Below are 18,258 nucleotides of genomic sequence, written 5' to 3' on the forward strand. Positions count from 1 at the left end.
ACCAAAGCGGCGGACCGATGTCACTGATCCCGTCAGACGGGCGTATCGACTGTGATGTTACGCAGAGTTTACCAATTATATCATACACCTGGTCAATTACAGTCTATAAACTGCTTTGGGTAAAAATAAGGGAAAACAGCAATAGTGCTAATTTTTAAAACAAACAACACATTCTACGCTATGCCAACATCGACAATGTGACCATCGCCAGTACAAAACTTGTTACATTTTCGATTATAAAACGGAATTCTAATATTTTGGAAAATTAGGACAAGCAAATAGCCTTTAAACTAGAGAACGCGTTGTTTATGTAATTAGATTATTAACAAAATCATAAATGTTGTGCTTTTTATTGCCTACTTACATTAAAATACTCGGTTAATAACTGGTCAGTGTACTGATATCTAAATGAAAATTACAAAAATCATAATCTTATTATTTTTATTGTCTACTCTATCGTTAGTTGAACATTTTAGGCTCTAGGAACATAAATTACGGTATTATGTATAAAAACTTATTCCATGGGAACTCAAATGCAATTGCGAATACGAGTTGACGTGAAATCTGATATCCGTCACACAAATATAAATGATGTGTAATGATTCAAAATGAATTTTCCTATATCTGTCGCCGTACGGTCGTGCACTTGCACCCAGAGAGAAAGCCAAATATGATAACGCTCTGTTCGCCGTGTATTATTGTATTATGTTATTATGTTCAGTGATCATTTTAAATGTAGTATGTGATGATTCACACAGAACGCAGTGCGGCGTCGGGCCGTGTTGAAACGACCGGTGGAATAGGTCTGAGGAATTTGCGTTATGAATCGAGAGGAAAACGATTGCGTTGGCGTGAGAGAAGAGAGATGAGTCGGGCGCTGGTGGGATGTACACACTCGTGTACTTGTACGATACAACACGTGTAGGTAATCTGCATATATCCGTTGTAGCTATTTTATTTTTTGTAGAATTTCAGGTTAAAAGTGAAAACAATGTTCGCAGTGTTGTTGTAATGTACGGCTGCGAATATATGCGTCAGGCTGAACGAAAAAAAAAAAGAAGAAGAACCTTTAATGCAGACTGGTTTATCTTTTATTTCCAAATCAACATAGTTGGTAACTAATGCAATGTGCTCGACGTCATCAATTGTACGCCGAAGAACGTTATTTGAGTTGTGTTAAAACGGTCGCGCGCTGTTGGATAAGATACAGGAAGTGCTCGGGTCAGAACAATATATTATGTACAAATTGTTATTCGGCTTTCGGTTGACCCAGTGTGCGATTTCTGACTAATGTTCTTTGACAAATTAATTATAATAGAGTCATCACTGCTGCGGAACGCGTACAACTGACGCCCGAAGTCATTATCGAATTAATCGCCTCTCTTTACTGCTATTAGCTACACGCAATTGGTGTTTTAGGAAAGAAAGATAACACTTTAAAATGACGTTTGTCAATGAAATATGCGATTTTGCGAATATTGCACATACTGGTCGTTCAGTTGGCTCTCATTAATATTTGTCAACTACACTTACATGGAACTCCCGAATAAGCCCAACTAACACCTAAACTTTCAACTCGGTCCTATTACTGCTTTCGGGCCGTGACTTTCTTTATTCTACTAACCAATAAGTTACAGTAATGCATTTTGTTGTAATGACATCTAACGTCTCTTTGATTTCTACTGCGCAACAATTACTCCTTACGATTTTGTTCGTGACAACTGAATTGTTTCCGGCTCCAACAATAAAATTAAAAGATTTAATTTAAAGGATAATTATAAAATTCAAATAAATTAAAGGCAATCCCATTCGAAACTTGCGAGTAATTTTTAAAAGAAGTTTCCATTAAACGATAATAAGTTTTTATAATACCAGTAAATAAATATTTCTACTGAAAGTCACGATTTGTGTCAGGATTTTCTTATTTTACGGATTTATGTAATAAATCCGCATTAAAATTATATCACAAAACAAAAAATGATTTTTGTGATCTTGTATTAATTTGCCCAATAATAAATAAAATTAATACACAAATATTAATCATAATAAAAGTTAAAAAAAATGTAATAATAATAATAACAACAACAATAGTACTAAACTTAATACATAATAGTATTATGAAGATAGTACACCCGTATTATAAATCACAGCAACTAATTTTTGTAGGAAAATTTTAAGATTTCACTCATGTTATTGCATCATCGACTTAAGGTTAATTAGATAATGAATGACGTGACCTGAGAAAATAGTATAAAGTAAGCTATCTGTAACACTTTTAACAACCTAAAATTAAACATTTTTCTCACAATAATAAGCACAATTGGATGTGTATTTAATTACTTTACAATAGGTTTTATTCAATGTTATTAATTTGTATAAAAGTTACTCATATTTAGACAGTTCTGAAGGCTAGCCTACGTTTATTACAACGTCCAACACTTTTCTATGTAGTTCATAATTTGCATTTCTTTAAGGATTTATACATAGTTTATTAAAATATATATTTCGATAGTTTATCATATTTAAATTATAGAAAAAATGATTAATTTTAAAACCTTAGTATAATTTTAATTTTTAGTTTATTAACTTGAATTAATAAACGTTGCCATTGTGTGGCGTAATGGATTATTCGATTGTCTCCTACAGTGCTGTAAGTTCCTGAATGAATGACCGCACGGGAACTTTAATAGTGACACAGGTCTTACCCATTTACTGTTTCCCTAAGACATAAAGAGGTTCCTTACAGTCGGTGTAAATATTCTGTTAAATTATTGTTAACCACGAATAGTTGTGAACGATGATGAGTTTATTAGTTTTAATAAATTTTAAATTATTTATTTAATTGGGAAACGAAAAAGATGCAATAAATATAATTTTAAGTTTGTAATACTTAGTATATAGTATATTAATATATTATAAATAATAAATGTAATATTGTTTGTTCAAATGCATTTCCTGTTTGTGTAGAAAGTTTAAATTTTTTTCATAGTTTGGTGCACAGATTGTACATAGTAAATAGATAAAGTGGTCAGAGTTTAAAAACACTCGTCTATTCTAAAGTGTGTTGGAAGTGTAGTTAGCGAAATAATTCATTTTGTTAACATTAAATCGCGACAGTAATTTGTTTTTTAAAATGACAGTACCTATGAGAGAATGGATTATTCTAGTTTCTTGTTAAAACTGAGGAACTTTATGGTTTCCGCTACAATAATAATTACATTTTATTGTGATTAATTTTTATTCACAGCAAATAACTCACTTTCGCTTATAAAAATTTATGAGTGATACTTAAAACTATCGATCACAGGTGATTTTATGAATAACGAGTACTAATGAGTTATGAGCTGGTTTATACGTCAGTAAAAATGGTCAGAAAATAAAAACCTCGATAGGATACTAAAAAATGTTTAATTTACTTAAAATACGGTTTAGGTAATAAAAATAGCTTTTAGTGACTATTACAAGAACTGTATTAGTTATTTATCAGTGTGTGTGATTTTATATTTTATACAATTTTTTTAAATCAATCTCTACCGGATCTATTATTCAAGGATATTTACCGTGCACGGTCTCCAAATGTGAATAAAAATTGACACATTCACAAAATTTTTAATGATTTAGATTTTTTATCATCCCCAAGGTTACTCTTTGGACTGAATCACGCGTTTTACAATAAAAGGTATATGTAATCGGCGCGTTGAATATTATTAAGTGTTAGTACGTGATTTTAAAAGTATATTATGTCGCCGTATAGTCTTAAAATCGAAATTGACCGATCGTGCATGGGCTTTATTTAATTAAACCCAACGCTGCAAGAGCAACCGTACCGTAAAATCGGTAAAAACCGTTTGTTTATCGAGGCGCTGTTGTCCAAAATGTTAAACAAATAAAGACACCCTTCACGCAATACGTAATTACGATAAAGTAACCATAATGACATGTGTAAAATTACTGGTCAGCAAAACCGATCATGAATTACACGATTGCCGGCTTGAGATCGTAAACAATAATGAGTTACTATAATAGTCGGGTTCCTGTGATGGATTTGCTAACACGGAACATTTATTTTAGTTTTAAAAGCCCATTGTGATGTTCACTTAAAGGCACTTTATCCGGAATACCTTACATCTCAAGACATTTTTTGTTTTACAATCTAGCGAATTATTTTATAATGCTTAACCTCTGCCAATTTTATTTTCCTTGCATATAAATAACTGGAATAGAATACTAAATGAAAATCTGCCCGAAAGAAGCGGTTTTTATTAAATTCATGTTGTTTCAAATGTTTCTACAGAAAATAAAAAATTTACCATTTATGTAATAGAGTATTACTCGTTTTTTGTAAATCACTAAATGTATTTGTTTGCGGCGCCGCGTGGAATGTCATATAATGGCATAAACTAGGTAACGTTTATTTTTAAATTCTTTTTTTTTTTACAGATGCACTATGTCGGAGACTCGTTGTGAATCCAGTTTGCTGTGACGCAATCGCATGGGAATAAATTACATTAATATTGATTAGTATTCTTACGATATCCTAGTTATGAGAAATACTAAACTCGGTTATATCGATGACTACTTTAGTCAGAAGTTTAATGCGTCACAGTTCAGGCATTCAATGTCAATGTCCAAGAATATAGCCAAAAAATGTTGCACATGAACTGCATTTACAGATAATATTCTGGTGTGTGGCATCATCAAGCAGACTTTATATCTATGAATCGATTTTTATCAAGTGTTGTATCTTAAATCTTATTGGTTTTATTAAGTTGGAATATAAAAGCATAATATATTTCACGTTGGAGATACAATTTTTTTCCGTATGACCATTATTATTACTTTTTTTTTCAAATTGTCACCACCATTTATTCTTAAGATGATAATCTCCTTAAAATGTCACTTTCGAGTATCATAAAAATGAATTTATGCGGATTGTAATTTTTTTCCAAGCGCTATCATTCATCTTAAAAGAAATAGACTGTTACTTTAACAAAATTTGTTTTTATTTGTGATAGCTAAATTATAAGTCATGTTGTTATAACGAAACATCTAGATATGTAACGATCATTAAACTTTCTAATGTTTAAAATTGCATCTCAGAAATATGTTTAAAGGTACGCGTTACTTGATCTAACGAAAATAAAAACAATCAGTCAAGCTTGAAACTTGAAAATGTGATTTTCAGTCTTAAAGTTGCAGTTTAAGACAATTTTTTCAATTATTATAGAATTAATTTTCAAACACAATGATATTGTTTTTAATTGTATTTGGTTTTCACTGATGGTGAAGTTTCCATCTAGATGTGTTATAAATCATTGTTTGCTTATTGTTGTGTTGATTCAAACCAATCCAAACTCTATAGAGTATAATAAAGTGGCGTTTTCTTATTGAGCATAAAAAATGTAAGTAGCTATAAATATGTCCAAGTATTGTTATAAAGCCATTTAATTGTTATTGCCGTTACAACGTGACCGTTCTATTTACTACAATACTAAGAGCGATTAATATTGTACACAATATCAATGAAGTATTGTTGGTTTTTTACTCTTAGCCGGTACAATTTATCCGAAGTAAAAAATTACTGAGTTATTTCATAGCTGTCTGATATTGTGACTGTAGAAGTCGTCGCGAGGTGATTAATTACCGTCATGGACGGTACACTCTGTCAGCGTTTTATGTACCGCGTGTGGATTGAATAACTGTGGCAATGTTGTTAGAACAAAACGATAACATAATAATAAAGTAATTATGTGTTTATGGATGCGGTACGACTGCAGGAATGTCATCGACTGATAATAATGATTTTAAAATTGCTTGGCCAGTGTCTTGTAGCTACTTGATGGCCTAACAATGATAAATTATACTATTAAGTACCCGGTCACCTGGCACTCGACGTGAACGGTTCGCAACGAACGCGTTTTAATTACATCTCTACTGCGTAACAAGAGTTTTATCATGTTCTTTTTTATTGTAATCTTTACGTAAATAAGACCTTCGTTTACACGACCACGTACATCCGTTCGCATACCCACGATTATTAATATGATCATCATAAGAACAGTAATAATTAGAATATAATTTTTATTCGGGACGTCTAATGGCTTTTGTTCTTAGTCTCGCGATGGACCGATGTAAAAAGTGATAAAGACTGGCACCCGTTTTCACATTCATAACGCTTAGACTTCCGGTCTAAATATTTTGTAATGATTTTTTTTGAAAACCATTAACAAGAAAATTAAGATTGAAGATCACTTATCGATTAATGAAAAACACTCTCATACTTAATGCTTCGATAATTGCCTTGAAAATGATCTAATTCCACATAAAATGCTATTTTATATATATACTTTATTATTTAAATAATCAGGGCCAATCAGTTGACAATGTCATACTTTATTTTATTATTCCAATATCAAATGAAATAAATAATAGGTTAACATCATTTATTAAAAATTGTTTTACACCAAGTGCGTATCTTATGAAACTTTTCTTTTAGTATAATACAAATTCTATCAACAAAACCAGTACAACTATTATTTACTAAAGTACTATTCAAATCACTGCAATAGTGTTATGCTACTTTTTTTAGGCTTTGTATAGTAGTGAGGACTTTGTGGTTCAGCGAATTCAAGAATATACCATCAAATGTATGTTAGTATTACTTTAGACTTGTTTGATATTATTCTGAATGATATTTTCGGTAGACGACCGCATTGTTGATGTACGCATGAAAAAGAAGACGAACGTTTATTTCTACCAGACTTTTTTGTTTGCTGTGTACACCCAGATATGTCTATCGTTCTTTTATTATTATTTAATGGACCAAATGGGTCATGAACGACGAATTTCGATCACGTTTAGTGCGTATATTACTTAACGTTATTACAATTATTATTAAATCTATGTGTGTATACAAGCGCAGTATAGGTAATAATATTCAATTTAATGTAAGAGAAGTGGTGACCTGAACGATCGGTTAGTTCATAAACGAGCAGTAGCCGCTGTTGTACGAACAGTCTTTGAAAAATTACGATGAAGCGTGACCCAGTGTTAATCACTTTTATGAGTGACTGCATGTGTGTGCATTAATTATAATATACATTACACTTCTTATTGTGTATCAATTATAAACAATTACCGTAACAGATTATTGAAAACATATAATTATCATTGATTTTTGCATAGACTTAAAGACAAACTCAACGTATAAATGAAATTGCATGAACAATGAGCTAATTATTTAGTGTGCATTTCCCACATGGTGTAATTACCAATTATGAATTAAGTTCCAAATAAAAGGAAATTTAAATAAACAATTTTTAATAGAGTTTCCTAATTGATCAACTTATTCCGAGAAAAATACAAGCTGTCACTTGTTATCTCACCACGTCCATGACTAATTTTGATCAGTTTCGTTTTTAGTTCTCGTAATTTAATAGATTGCACATGCACCTGGTGAATACATTTTTATTTTACTATATTAATACTTGGAATACCCATAGGCTACAAACGTTCGGTATTAATAATATTCAAAATAGTTTGAAACATAAAAAATTACACGTGAACTGAAGCATAATTGATCTCCATGTCAAAAAGTTAGTTAAGAAGTCAGATTACTAAACGGAAAGCGAAACCGACGGGATGTTAAATGTGGCACGTTAAACCGGTTGGGATTCTTCAATGCGCTCATGTCAAACGCAAATGTACTATTGTAGTTGAAATAATTATTATCTCTCGCATCATCTATCAGTCTGGTTCAATACTGGTTGGTACACATACACTAAGTAGGTAATAGCACTGCACAAACAATTGCGTGTTACTGTATCGAATACGTCGTTCAAATGATTCTGATTTCTCAAACACGACCACTGTCCATCAGATGGATGCACGCAAACGCCACAGTTAAACGGATTAATAAAGGTAATGTTGTTCACAGTCTGGTTAAAACCATTGTGACCGGGTGAGAACCATTTTCAAAACGGGCAGTTCATGTATATCTATCATTACGTTAGTGGTGTAACAACACTGTTTTCTTTTTAATATGTTCCTGTACACGCTGTGTATTTTGCTGGTCATTATGAAATATTCAAGCTAGCGTGGTTCTCGGCGATTGGGTATCGCTGTTGTTTTTTTCCGGCTGTCTAAACAAAAGTAAACATTAGCGCCGAAGAAGTCTTCTGCAGTCGGCTGTTGTGAAATGTCATTAGTGCGTCCAAGTGAGAGAATCTCCAGCAACTTTCATAGACGACATGAGGTCCGGCTGAAGGCCGTTACAACCCCAGCTGTTGAATACACATGACCCCACCAAAACAAAATTATTAATTACACGCGAGGAAAGTACAATAACAATAACAAAAAACCTAATACTAAGATAAAAATTAAACGTATACTACAGTTTTCAACTCAAAAACCTTGCACTAATTATAGACGTAGAATTGAAATCCTTCAGTGCGGGTGGACACATAACGTTTTGTCACGACGATGTTGTGTCAGACCGTGCAGTATGCGTTTAATGTATTTTAATTAATAATTACTATACACAAAAAAATCGAACAAATATGCGTTGAAATTTTATTTTAGTTTTGATTTTTGTTAAGGTCATAAGTACCTACAAATTCCACAGAATTGAAAAAACATTTTTTTGATCAAGATGAAAATAGAAAAAAAACCATTTTATGATATTTAGATTGGTAGTATAACATTAAAAAATACACACAAAGGTCACTTAACATTAGTTTGTTTAATTATATCTGATGAGACTTTTCTGATAGAGAGTTGACACTGATTTTGTTTAGCTAAAAAACCTTTTTTAGATAGTAATTTTTTCTAACTGTAGGATGCATTGTCCGATATTTTATGAAGCTTACTTACATACAAGTGGATATTATTATCTAATATTTATAAAGCCACCCATAGGTAACTATGTTAATTATTATCGATCAGCGAATAGTTAAGTCACGTTGTAACTTTAGTGATATAACCTCATGAGAGATCACAGTATACAATGTAGAGGCGCCGTGATAAATCATTCAACTAGTATCTGTGTATTAGTTTCATATTTAACCTCTTAAATAGTAATATGTTAATGATATTTGGCGATTAAGTTAAGAGTTGTTGAAATAGTGAGATATAGTCCAATAATATATTGAATCTTAATATTGCACATTATCTACTAGTATAAATAAATCAACTTTATAAGTTAAAAAACGTTAGTTTCATTTTCTTTGACTTTAATGAAATAATACGCTCTCGCACTGAACACAGAATTTTATTACTTGAAGTTTTTTTCCCCAAGCGATAAAAAAAAAAAAATTTAATTTAAATGTTGTGTTTATAAATATTTAAAAAATACTGAATTAATAAAAAAAACTATAAACTAGATTGACAATTAAGAGTAAAGTAATCATTACATAATTTGAAAATACAAGAGATGCGGATAAATTTATTCATGAATTATGTTTTAAAACTCAATAACGCAACTAATTTAGATTTTTCACCTACTTTTACAATTGTTTATATAAAAGAAATAAGTTTTAAAAATATGATGGACAGTTAAGATTTACATATTTTTTGTAATAATGCAACTTGGCCTATTGTTTTAATGCTCCAGTAAATATGGTATAGGTCAATTTTATGTACAAGTCGATTGCCTATTAGTATAATTAAAAAGCTGTTGTATAATTAATTTTTATGCTGTTAACTAATATTGAACTTAAATAGGATAAAAGACTTGTTCTATTTAACACATCATTTAAACAGTAAGATACACATTTTAATCATTATAGACATTAATGAACAAGTGGCAATTGTTGTTATTAACAATGAACTATTCCTTTTAGGCAATACGCATTATGTTTAAAGCTGATGATAAACTAGAAAAATATTGTAGTGGTTAAAATTAACATTGGAAAATTATCATGATGGGAAGCACGTTAGTGAAATGCTTATTACTTAACGTATCCGTAGATAAAGAAATCTATATACTGCGGGATGATTTATCTTATAGAAATATATATAAAATAGCCTGGGGTATGGTAAATGGACATTGTCAAAAAATATAAACTCAAACAGGATAAAAATAAGTATTTAATATATGTTACAACATAAGAAGCAATTATTTTGTCCAAATGGTTACACGCCTCCAGATTAGAACGGACAAAAATTATTGTTACATAGACGTACATTTTTCATTAGGGTGAGCGAGTAAAATACTTATGGTCTATCCTATGAGTTGGTTCATTGTCCGTTTAAAAAGTGCATAATGTATGGAATTTCGAACGACGAATGTGTTGCCAGAAATTCAATACTATCGGTTTCGTCGTCTTATCCTATTTCCAGTTTAATACAATGGGTTTGGATTTTATCCAAATTATGTATACCATTTATCCAACATGGACAGTCATTATTACTCAACTTAAAAGAGCATTCTTAAGATTTGAGTAAATTATGAAATCAACATAAGAAATTCAACTATTCTATAATCAAATTTAATGTGATACCCATAAAATAGTTTGTTTTTAAGAATAATTAACGACGATGGAGTACTTTTTTTTTGGTAAAATAATAGTGACACAATAAAACTTGATACAAATATAAAATAAACATAATTTGTGTCAATCGGTTAACATTACTTTGTTAATGTCAGAAAAAATTGTAATTAGGTTACTAAAACCACATAAAAGTAATTTTTAATGGAAAAATATGTAAGTATTTATGTGTTGCGTTTTCTTAGGATGATATTTGTGTCAATTACATGAACAATAAGTCACATTATGCAACAAACTTACGATTTTTCTAAACATGACAAATATACTTAATCGCTATAAAGTACAAGAATGTAAAAATTAATTTTTGAAAAATGTCAATAATATTAACAGACTTTATAAAGTGTGTTAATGCATTCAATTTTGTTCATATAATAATTCGTGAGTCGAGAAATTCTTGAATTCAGAGCAGGCGCAATGAGTATGTGTAATGCGTCTCCGTACTAAACCCTACGCTTTTGGAGATCCCTGAGAATTAAATAAGATTAAAAAAAATATATATATATTTTTGAATTAAAAAATAGAAGCCCCGTGTAAATTGTTTTCCACGAGACTTTGCGATTAACAATTTAATATTTATTTATAACTATTTAGATTTCCGTAAAAATGTTAATTAATTATTTTAATAATTTTTATAGATAAAGTTAAAGCTATAATTTAATTATCATCATCATGTTTTTATACCAATTAATTGGGTTCGGGTTCTGCCTTAACGCTTTGACGGAATTTTACACCGATTGTCGACCTGACGTCCCCTCATTATGGCTTGGGGAACCAGTATGGGGGCAAGGTATGTGTTACTTTTAAAGTTCCCGTATGGTCACCCATCCGGGAACCAACAGCAAATAGCGCATCTGAACATCAGCGCTAAGGCGATGACTGAATGTTTCGCTGCGCCGCACCACGACCCCATACTACTATTAGAAACTTATATAACTATAAAAATATTTAAAAAATTCAGAACCTATTTGTTCTCAGCATTTAAATTATGATTGTAAAATATTTTGTTAAATAATATTTATAGTAGAAATTTTGACAACTATTTGAGTCACGTGTTTAATGTGAAAAGTTTGCTATCCTTAATGCAATTTATGTATACAAAATAAAATTTTAAGGATTATTTTTTGGTTAAAAAGTATCTCAGAATCAAAATAGAAAAATTAAATCATAAGTTTATATAATCTCGGATATTTTTATCTTGCAGCTATATGTTATAACATTTTCAATTGTTATTTATAAATTGATTTAAATGATGTAGAGATTTGAATTAACATCTGCTGAAAGTGAGAAAAATTCAGTATCACAACAATCGTAATTTAGGCACAATATAAATATGGCCAAAGGGTTACGAAATTATATTCGATTATAAAGTGAAGTCGAAAGAGATTATATCAGATAATGCGTTAAATTGAATCATGTTAACAATTGTGTTTTGTTAACCCTTAGGATAGTTTTGTGGACAACTATTTAATTACAAAGGTCGTTCGTATTGTATATCTTTGCACTTTACATTGAATGCTGGAGGAAAAAAAACTGAAAGTACGGTATGCGTCCATCGAGAAGTATAATTCAAACATGATGATTTTAAATCACGGGGTTTTGATGCTCTTATTGCGTGCCCATAATAGTCGTGCCGCGATTCTCTCCAGTATAGTTCGTGGCCAAACACAACAATTAGTTTATCACAATACACAAATAATATTTGTATCAAAGCGAAATCATAGAGAAAAGAACAATACGCTTCGATAATCTAGGACAGACTATTTAGTATTTACTGCATCAAACATAAATAACAATTGATTGATTCTATTACGATCGTTTCATTCCTCTAAGTGTTAGAAGATTATATTCTTAAATAATTTTACTCTAAAAAATCATACCCTAGGAAAATAATTTATCAATTTTTAATATGTTTCCATATGCGGTCCTAATGAAATATATACATAATTTATCTGTTGGTTAATACAACCACTTCTTTTCCTTCGTATCACTAAAATTATCTATTAGTTACCAATAAGAAAAAAAATTATCGTTTGCTTAATCTATTATAATGATTTTACTATTTTGGAGTATTTACAATTCGATAGTTGAATTTCGATTTAAAATATTAACGTTTACCATTAAATAGTAAATATTTATGATTACATTTTGATCATAACAAAAGCGTTTTCTAATTTATAAAATTTCTTTTTAGCAAATATAAAAACTTAGTATTTTTATTAATGGTTTTTATGAGAACTTTAAAGACTTAATATTATTTATTGATAATTTAATTGTATCAACTTACCGGTCAGTAAGTCCTTTGTTTAAAACGAAATGCTGACAGAATATCCTTTACCACAAACCCAACCGATTGTTAAATTAATACAATCCTCTGTACACTTTTGGTGTTCCTGTATACTTATATAAAGTCGAATTTTTTCTTGATTAACGATATTTTAGTAAAAATTAAAACGCGCGCGTGTGTATCTGCACAGTATCGAAGAAAGAGACTTTGTGTCGGTTGTGTGCGTATAGTGTTGCCAACACGCGTTTACATACGCGAATGGCGCGTTTGAAGACGACGGCGCGTATTCATTCTGCAAGTCGAGGGTGTCGTCTTCCTTTCTCCCGGGGCCCCTCCACTTTTGTACGGCGTCTAGGGAAGAAAAAACTGACTTCTCCTGGAGTATCGTGTCAAGAAGATTTTTTCAGTACAACCGGGTCAAGGCGAGACGGGGTACGTAGAAAAACGCACAAAAATAGAAAGAATTCCGAGGCGGATGAGGTGCAAGTGCTGTGGCCACCGAGTCTATTGTTATTCGTAATCGTATGTACAAATGTTGATACGAATACTGTGAGTAAGTAGATGAAACATAAATATTATAATGAGATTACCGATTTCTGAGCTTTAAGACACATCCTTGGAAGACTCCAAGAAGGTCGTTAATATTAATGGAGTACGCTGTGAGAACTCTCGTTGTAGATAATTTTAGTGTTTTTTTTTCACGCAATCAAATTAATAAATTATGAAATAGTCATAAACAGATATGATGCATTACCAGTTCCAGTGGATTATTTATTTTTAATCTCATTTGATAAGCAACAAATTCGTATAATAAAAATTTTCTATGTGCAGAACGTGGTAATGTCCTATTCCACCCAGTTACTGTGATTGTAAATTTTCCACTATAATGGGAGTTGCTGATTTTACCTTAATGACCTCTAAATTGTATTGGTTGTTTTTTTATAAAATTTGATAACCTGTATAATGTTGTTTTAACGTAAATTTGACCAGTTGTGTGGGTGTAAATGTCAATTGAATGGATTTCGAAAATAAAGTTTAAATTAGACAGTTATATTATTTTATTAGTGTGAATTATGGTCTAACATGAACGTAATTCTGTTTTTGTAATTTAATACTATAAATCTATAAAAAAACGTAAAATCGTTACTTAGCTAATACTTTTCACGTAAGAAGGCTATCATCAATAAAAATATTTTAATTGATGTTCGTCGATTAACCTATGAACATGTTGTTTTATAAAACTATTTGCTTAAGCGAATTTCAATTATTTAACTATCTTTCTGAAGAACTGGTTTTAAATCGACAAAACATTACATTAAAAATTGTGCTAAAGGTACATATTTTTTTCTGATTAGTTAAGTTTATATAATTAACACAGGTAACACGGGTTCAAATATTGCGCAAGATGCACTTGTCAATGTGGTGGAAGATTCGCTTTTTGCCAAAAAACCGATAATAAGCGTAAAACTCAATTATTATTACTTGTGGGAGAATGTTACACTCGTAATGATAACCATTTATTGTGTTGCCTAATGGCTATTTGTATAACTACCCAGTCATCTCAGTGTCTGTAACTGCTGAGATACATCACTCATAAATATAAGATACCTGTACATATAAAAACCAAGAGTTTTGTAATTTCCTAAATATGCATTTAGGTTTGAGACATTAGGCTATTTATTGCAGTACTTATGATATTAAATGTACGATGATCCATAAATATAACACAGTGGGACGATGTATAAATAAAGATTACAAATCGACCTAAGGAAATGAAGAAGAAATGATAATAAATAGTCGTAGACTGGTTTGTTTAGTACTGTTAAGCATTGAATACAAAAGAATTAGTAAACATATATTTGGATTTATATAATAACGTTTTATTTTTATAAAAAAAACTTTTTTTCTCACTTGTTAGCCTCTAGAACACATATAACAAAAGTTTACATGGCATAAAGATTTTAGACACGTTTGTATAATTTTTGATAAACTGTAGTGTTTAGCAGTCTATGAATAATGCAAAACTATTTACCTATGTACCTAATCAAGTATAAAATATTTTATATATGGTGTACATTAGGGTGGCCCTCAAAAATCGAATGTCTTTTTTTTCTTTACGCTACCCCTTAATTTTTTTTTAATGGTCAAAAAAATGAGCTGTGCAAAATTTGGGACCGATCCGTTAAGGTTAACCCGTGCCCCCGGGCCTATTAAGTTCAGTCAAAGAGTCAAATTTAAAAGAAATAACTGATCTATGTCTCATAACTTTTTTTTCTCTTAACTTAGAATAATAGAAGTAAAACTCAAGTAAAGGAAATTTTACAAGAAATTCAAAAATAATAACTTCAATGTTGTTTTCTCAATAAATAGCCCACAAAAACACTACATACAGTAAAAAACATGTAAAAGTCTTAAAATACGTTATAACTGATTTTGTTGATTTTTAATTATTTATTTTCATTTTATTTTTTGGAAAACGCATTTTCGTTTAAAAAAAGAATCTAGAAGTTTAATTTTTTATGCCAAGTACGATAATTATATTAGATTTATTATTTTATAGACAGTTAATTAATGATTAATTACAAACCTAACAGTTTAATTTAATTGTTATTAACAATTTTTAATTTATTTTTTTTTTAAATAATAATAACTTTAAAAAAAATATTTTAACAATAATTAAATTAATAATATTCTTATCTTTAATAATAATATAATTGGTACTATCTTAACGTAATTCAGTAAACCAAAATTGATATATTGATACGACAAAATGTAATAATACAATCAATTTTGTTAAATTTGTAATTAATCATTAATCAACTGTCTATAAAATAATAAATCTAATATAATTATCGTACTTGGCATAAAAAATTAAACTTCTAGATTCTTTTTTTAAACGAAAATGCGTTTTCCAAAAAATAAAATGAAAATAAATAATTAAAAATCAACAAAATCAGTTATAACGTATTTTAAGACTTTTACATGTTTTTTACTGTATGTAGTGTTTTTGTGGGCTATTTATTGAGAAAACAACATTGAAGTTATTATTTTTGAATTTCTTGTAAAATTTCCTTTACTTGAGTTTTACTTCTATTATTCTAAGTTAAGAGAAAAAAAAGTTATGAGACATAGATCAGTTATTTCTTTTAAATTTGACTCTTTGACTGAACTTAATAGGCCCGGGGGCACGGGTTAACCTTAACGGATCGGTCCCAAATTTTGCACAGCTCATTTTTTTGACCATTAAAAAAAAATTAAGGGGTAGCGTAAAGAAAAAAAAGACATTCGATTTTTGAGGGCCACCCTAGTGTACATACTATTTAAGTTGATATCATAAAAGCGACTTTTATACACTGAAAAAATGATCGGGACTTACTAATTCTCATATTTATATGATTAACATTTTTATTATTCAGCGTGACATAAAAAATCAATAAGTGATAATTTAACCTTTAAATTACCATAAATAAAAAAATTATATTAAATTAATAAATTCAAAATTAATTATGCACCAGATTTAAAGTTAACGTATTCATTCTTAAGAAGCAGTTGGTCTAATTAATGATACTTTACGAAAAATATTATAAAATTAAAATATCAAAATTATATTAAATACAGCATATTTACTTATATTATTTAAATTATTTATTGTATTTTGCATTTATAACCGGTTTTTAATTTAGTATTTTAAGTATTTTTTTATCTTCGATTCTAGATTTCCAACCATGGCATTGATTTTTTTTATTATTATTCGATAATATATGATAAATTCTTAAATGACATTTAGTTCAATTTTTTTGATTTTTATATGAAGTATCGATTCAAAATAATATATAAATTAAAAAAAAATATAGTGAACTAAAGAATATTTAAATTAAAATTAGTTCCATTTCAAATTCCAAATAATCTTTGAATCGATAATTTTGGTTTCTGCCTATTTTTATACTATTTCGTAATAAAAATATCTAAGTCAAATATTAAGCTAACTTCTTCTTATAATTTAAATAAAAGTTGCATTTTGCAATTTTAACTGATGAAATGTGTGATAATATTTACATAAATTTTACAGTTTTAACTTATTTTTGTATGTATTAAATATTATTCAATATTTAATCAATGTTTCCATATTTCTATGTATAATTGAATACAAGATTTATCAATTAAATTATTAAGAAAACATTACAAAATATTTATTGATTCATCATTGTTTAAAAATCGTGTAGAGAAATCAGTTGTTTCATTGAAATTCGATCGACACTCATATTAATTTATATATTTTTTCGGATCGTCAACAACAGAATCACGTGGGTATTATTTTTTCTAATATTTTACTATTGGTAAATTTGTTTTTATTTATTATTTTTTTGATATGTATTGTATTTTTTTTAAACTTGATACAAGTTAATGAAATACTTTATTTAGTTAGATTCTCAGAGTTATGAAAATCAATAAAAAAAAAGGTGTACTTACATTTGCTTATATTATATTGGCTCGTTGAAAAACTGATTATTAATTATAATATCTATTAGTTTTTTTCATGAAGTATTGTTGGTTAGAAAAGTCGAAACGTTAATTAAGAAATTACTCAATAATGTGTAAAATGATATTTCAATAATGAAATGTAATTTAAATTGAATAATTTAAAAATCCAATAATTGATTTTTAGTAATTATTACTATTAAAAACTATAATATTACACATAATGTAAATAATACATTAAACTCTTACTTCCTAATTATTAATAAATAGTTTTCTGTTAAATTCATTTGAAATATCAATTGATGTTTATGATATCTTCGCTAGTTTACATAAAGTTCAGTTTTAAATAAGTTATTTATCATGTAAAAATGCTCATTAGCTTTTTGATAATTTAGACGTTCTAAGCCAGACATGTACTACTTTGTTTTGAATGATTTTATAACATAATTTCATAAGAATGTTTTTAAACTATATAATAAGCTTAAGGCAAAAACATTATCTTTTTAAAAAGTAGCGGCGAATGTTGATGATTATTGTATGTATATGAATTCTTTTGAAAAAATATTCATTGAAAGATTAAGACAGTGAATTAAAGTCTGTGTTACAATCCTATTTATTTGTCGAAATATTACATTATCAAATCATTAATGGAATGCAATATGACTTTGTAATTTAAAGACTTATTTATGAAATTTTGAACACATATTACAGAATCCATCTCAGAAGCAATCTTTGGCCACTATCAAAGTTGTCATTACTACAATAGCTATTAATGTTTTAATAGTTTTAATACCACAAAGAACTTATGCTCTAGGACACCAAATCCATTAAATTAGATAACAATTATTTAATTTATCGGGTTAAAAAATAATAAAATACTAAAAAAAAAAAAAATATTACGAGCTTACTATATATTAATGCTCAATAAATGTATTCTTCAATAATTAA

General features: G+C 29.0%; 1 protein-coding gene across 1 annotated transcript in view; it reads right to left on the reverse strand.

Annotated features, from left to right (window-relative positions):
- LOC126910238 (probable serine/threonine-protein kinase cdc7) overlaps positions 1–13,095 on the reverse strand; it is a 38,406-nt gene extending 25,311 nt beyond the window's left edge. Inside the window, exon 1 of the mRNA XM_050692611.1 lies at positions 12,832–13,095. The gene's annotated coding sequence lies outside the window, so the exon portion shown is untranslated. The remainder of the gene's footprint in view (positions 1–12,831) is intronic.
- Positions 13,096–18,258: the final 5,163 nt, after the last annotated feature.

The sequence above is a fragment of the Daktulosphaira vitifoliae genome, unplaced genomic scaffold (genome assembly GCF_025091365.1).
Source record: "Daktulosphaira vitifoliae isolate Bord-2020 unplaced genomic scaffold, ASM2509136v1 Scaffold_1, whole genome shotgun sequence".
In the NCBI taxonomy this organism is placed as follows: domain Eukaryota; kingdom Metazoa; phylum Arthropoda; class Insecta; order Hemiptera; family Phylloxeridae; genus Daktulosphaira; species Daktulosphaira vitifoliae.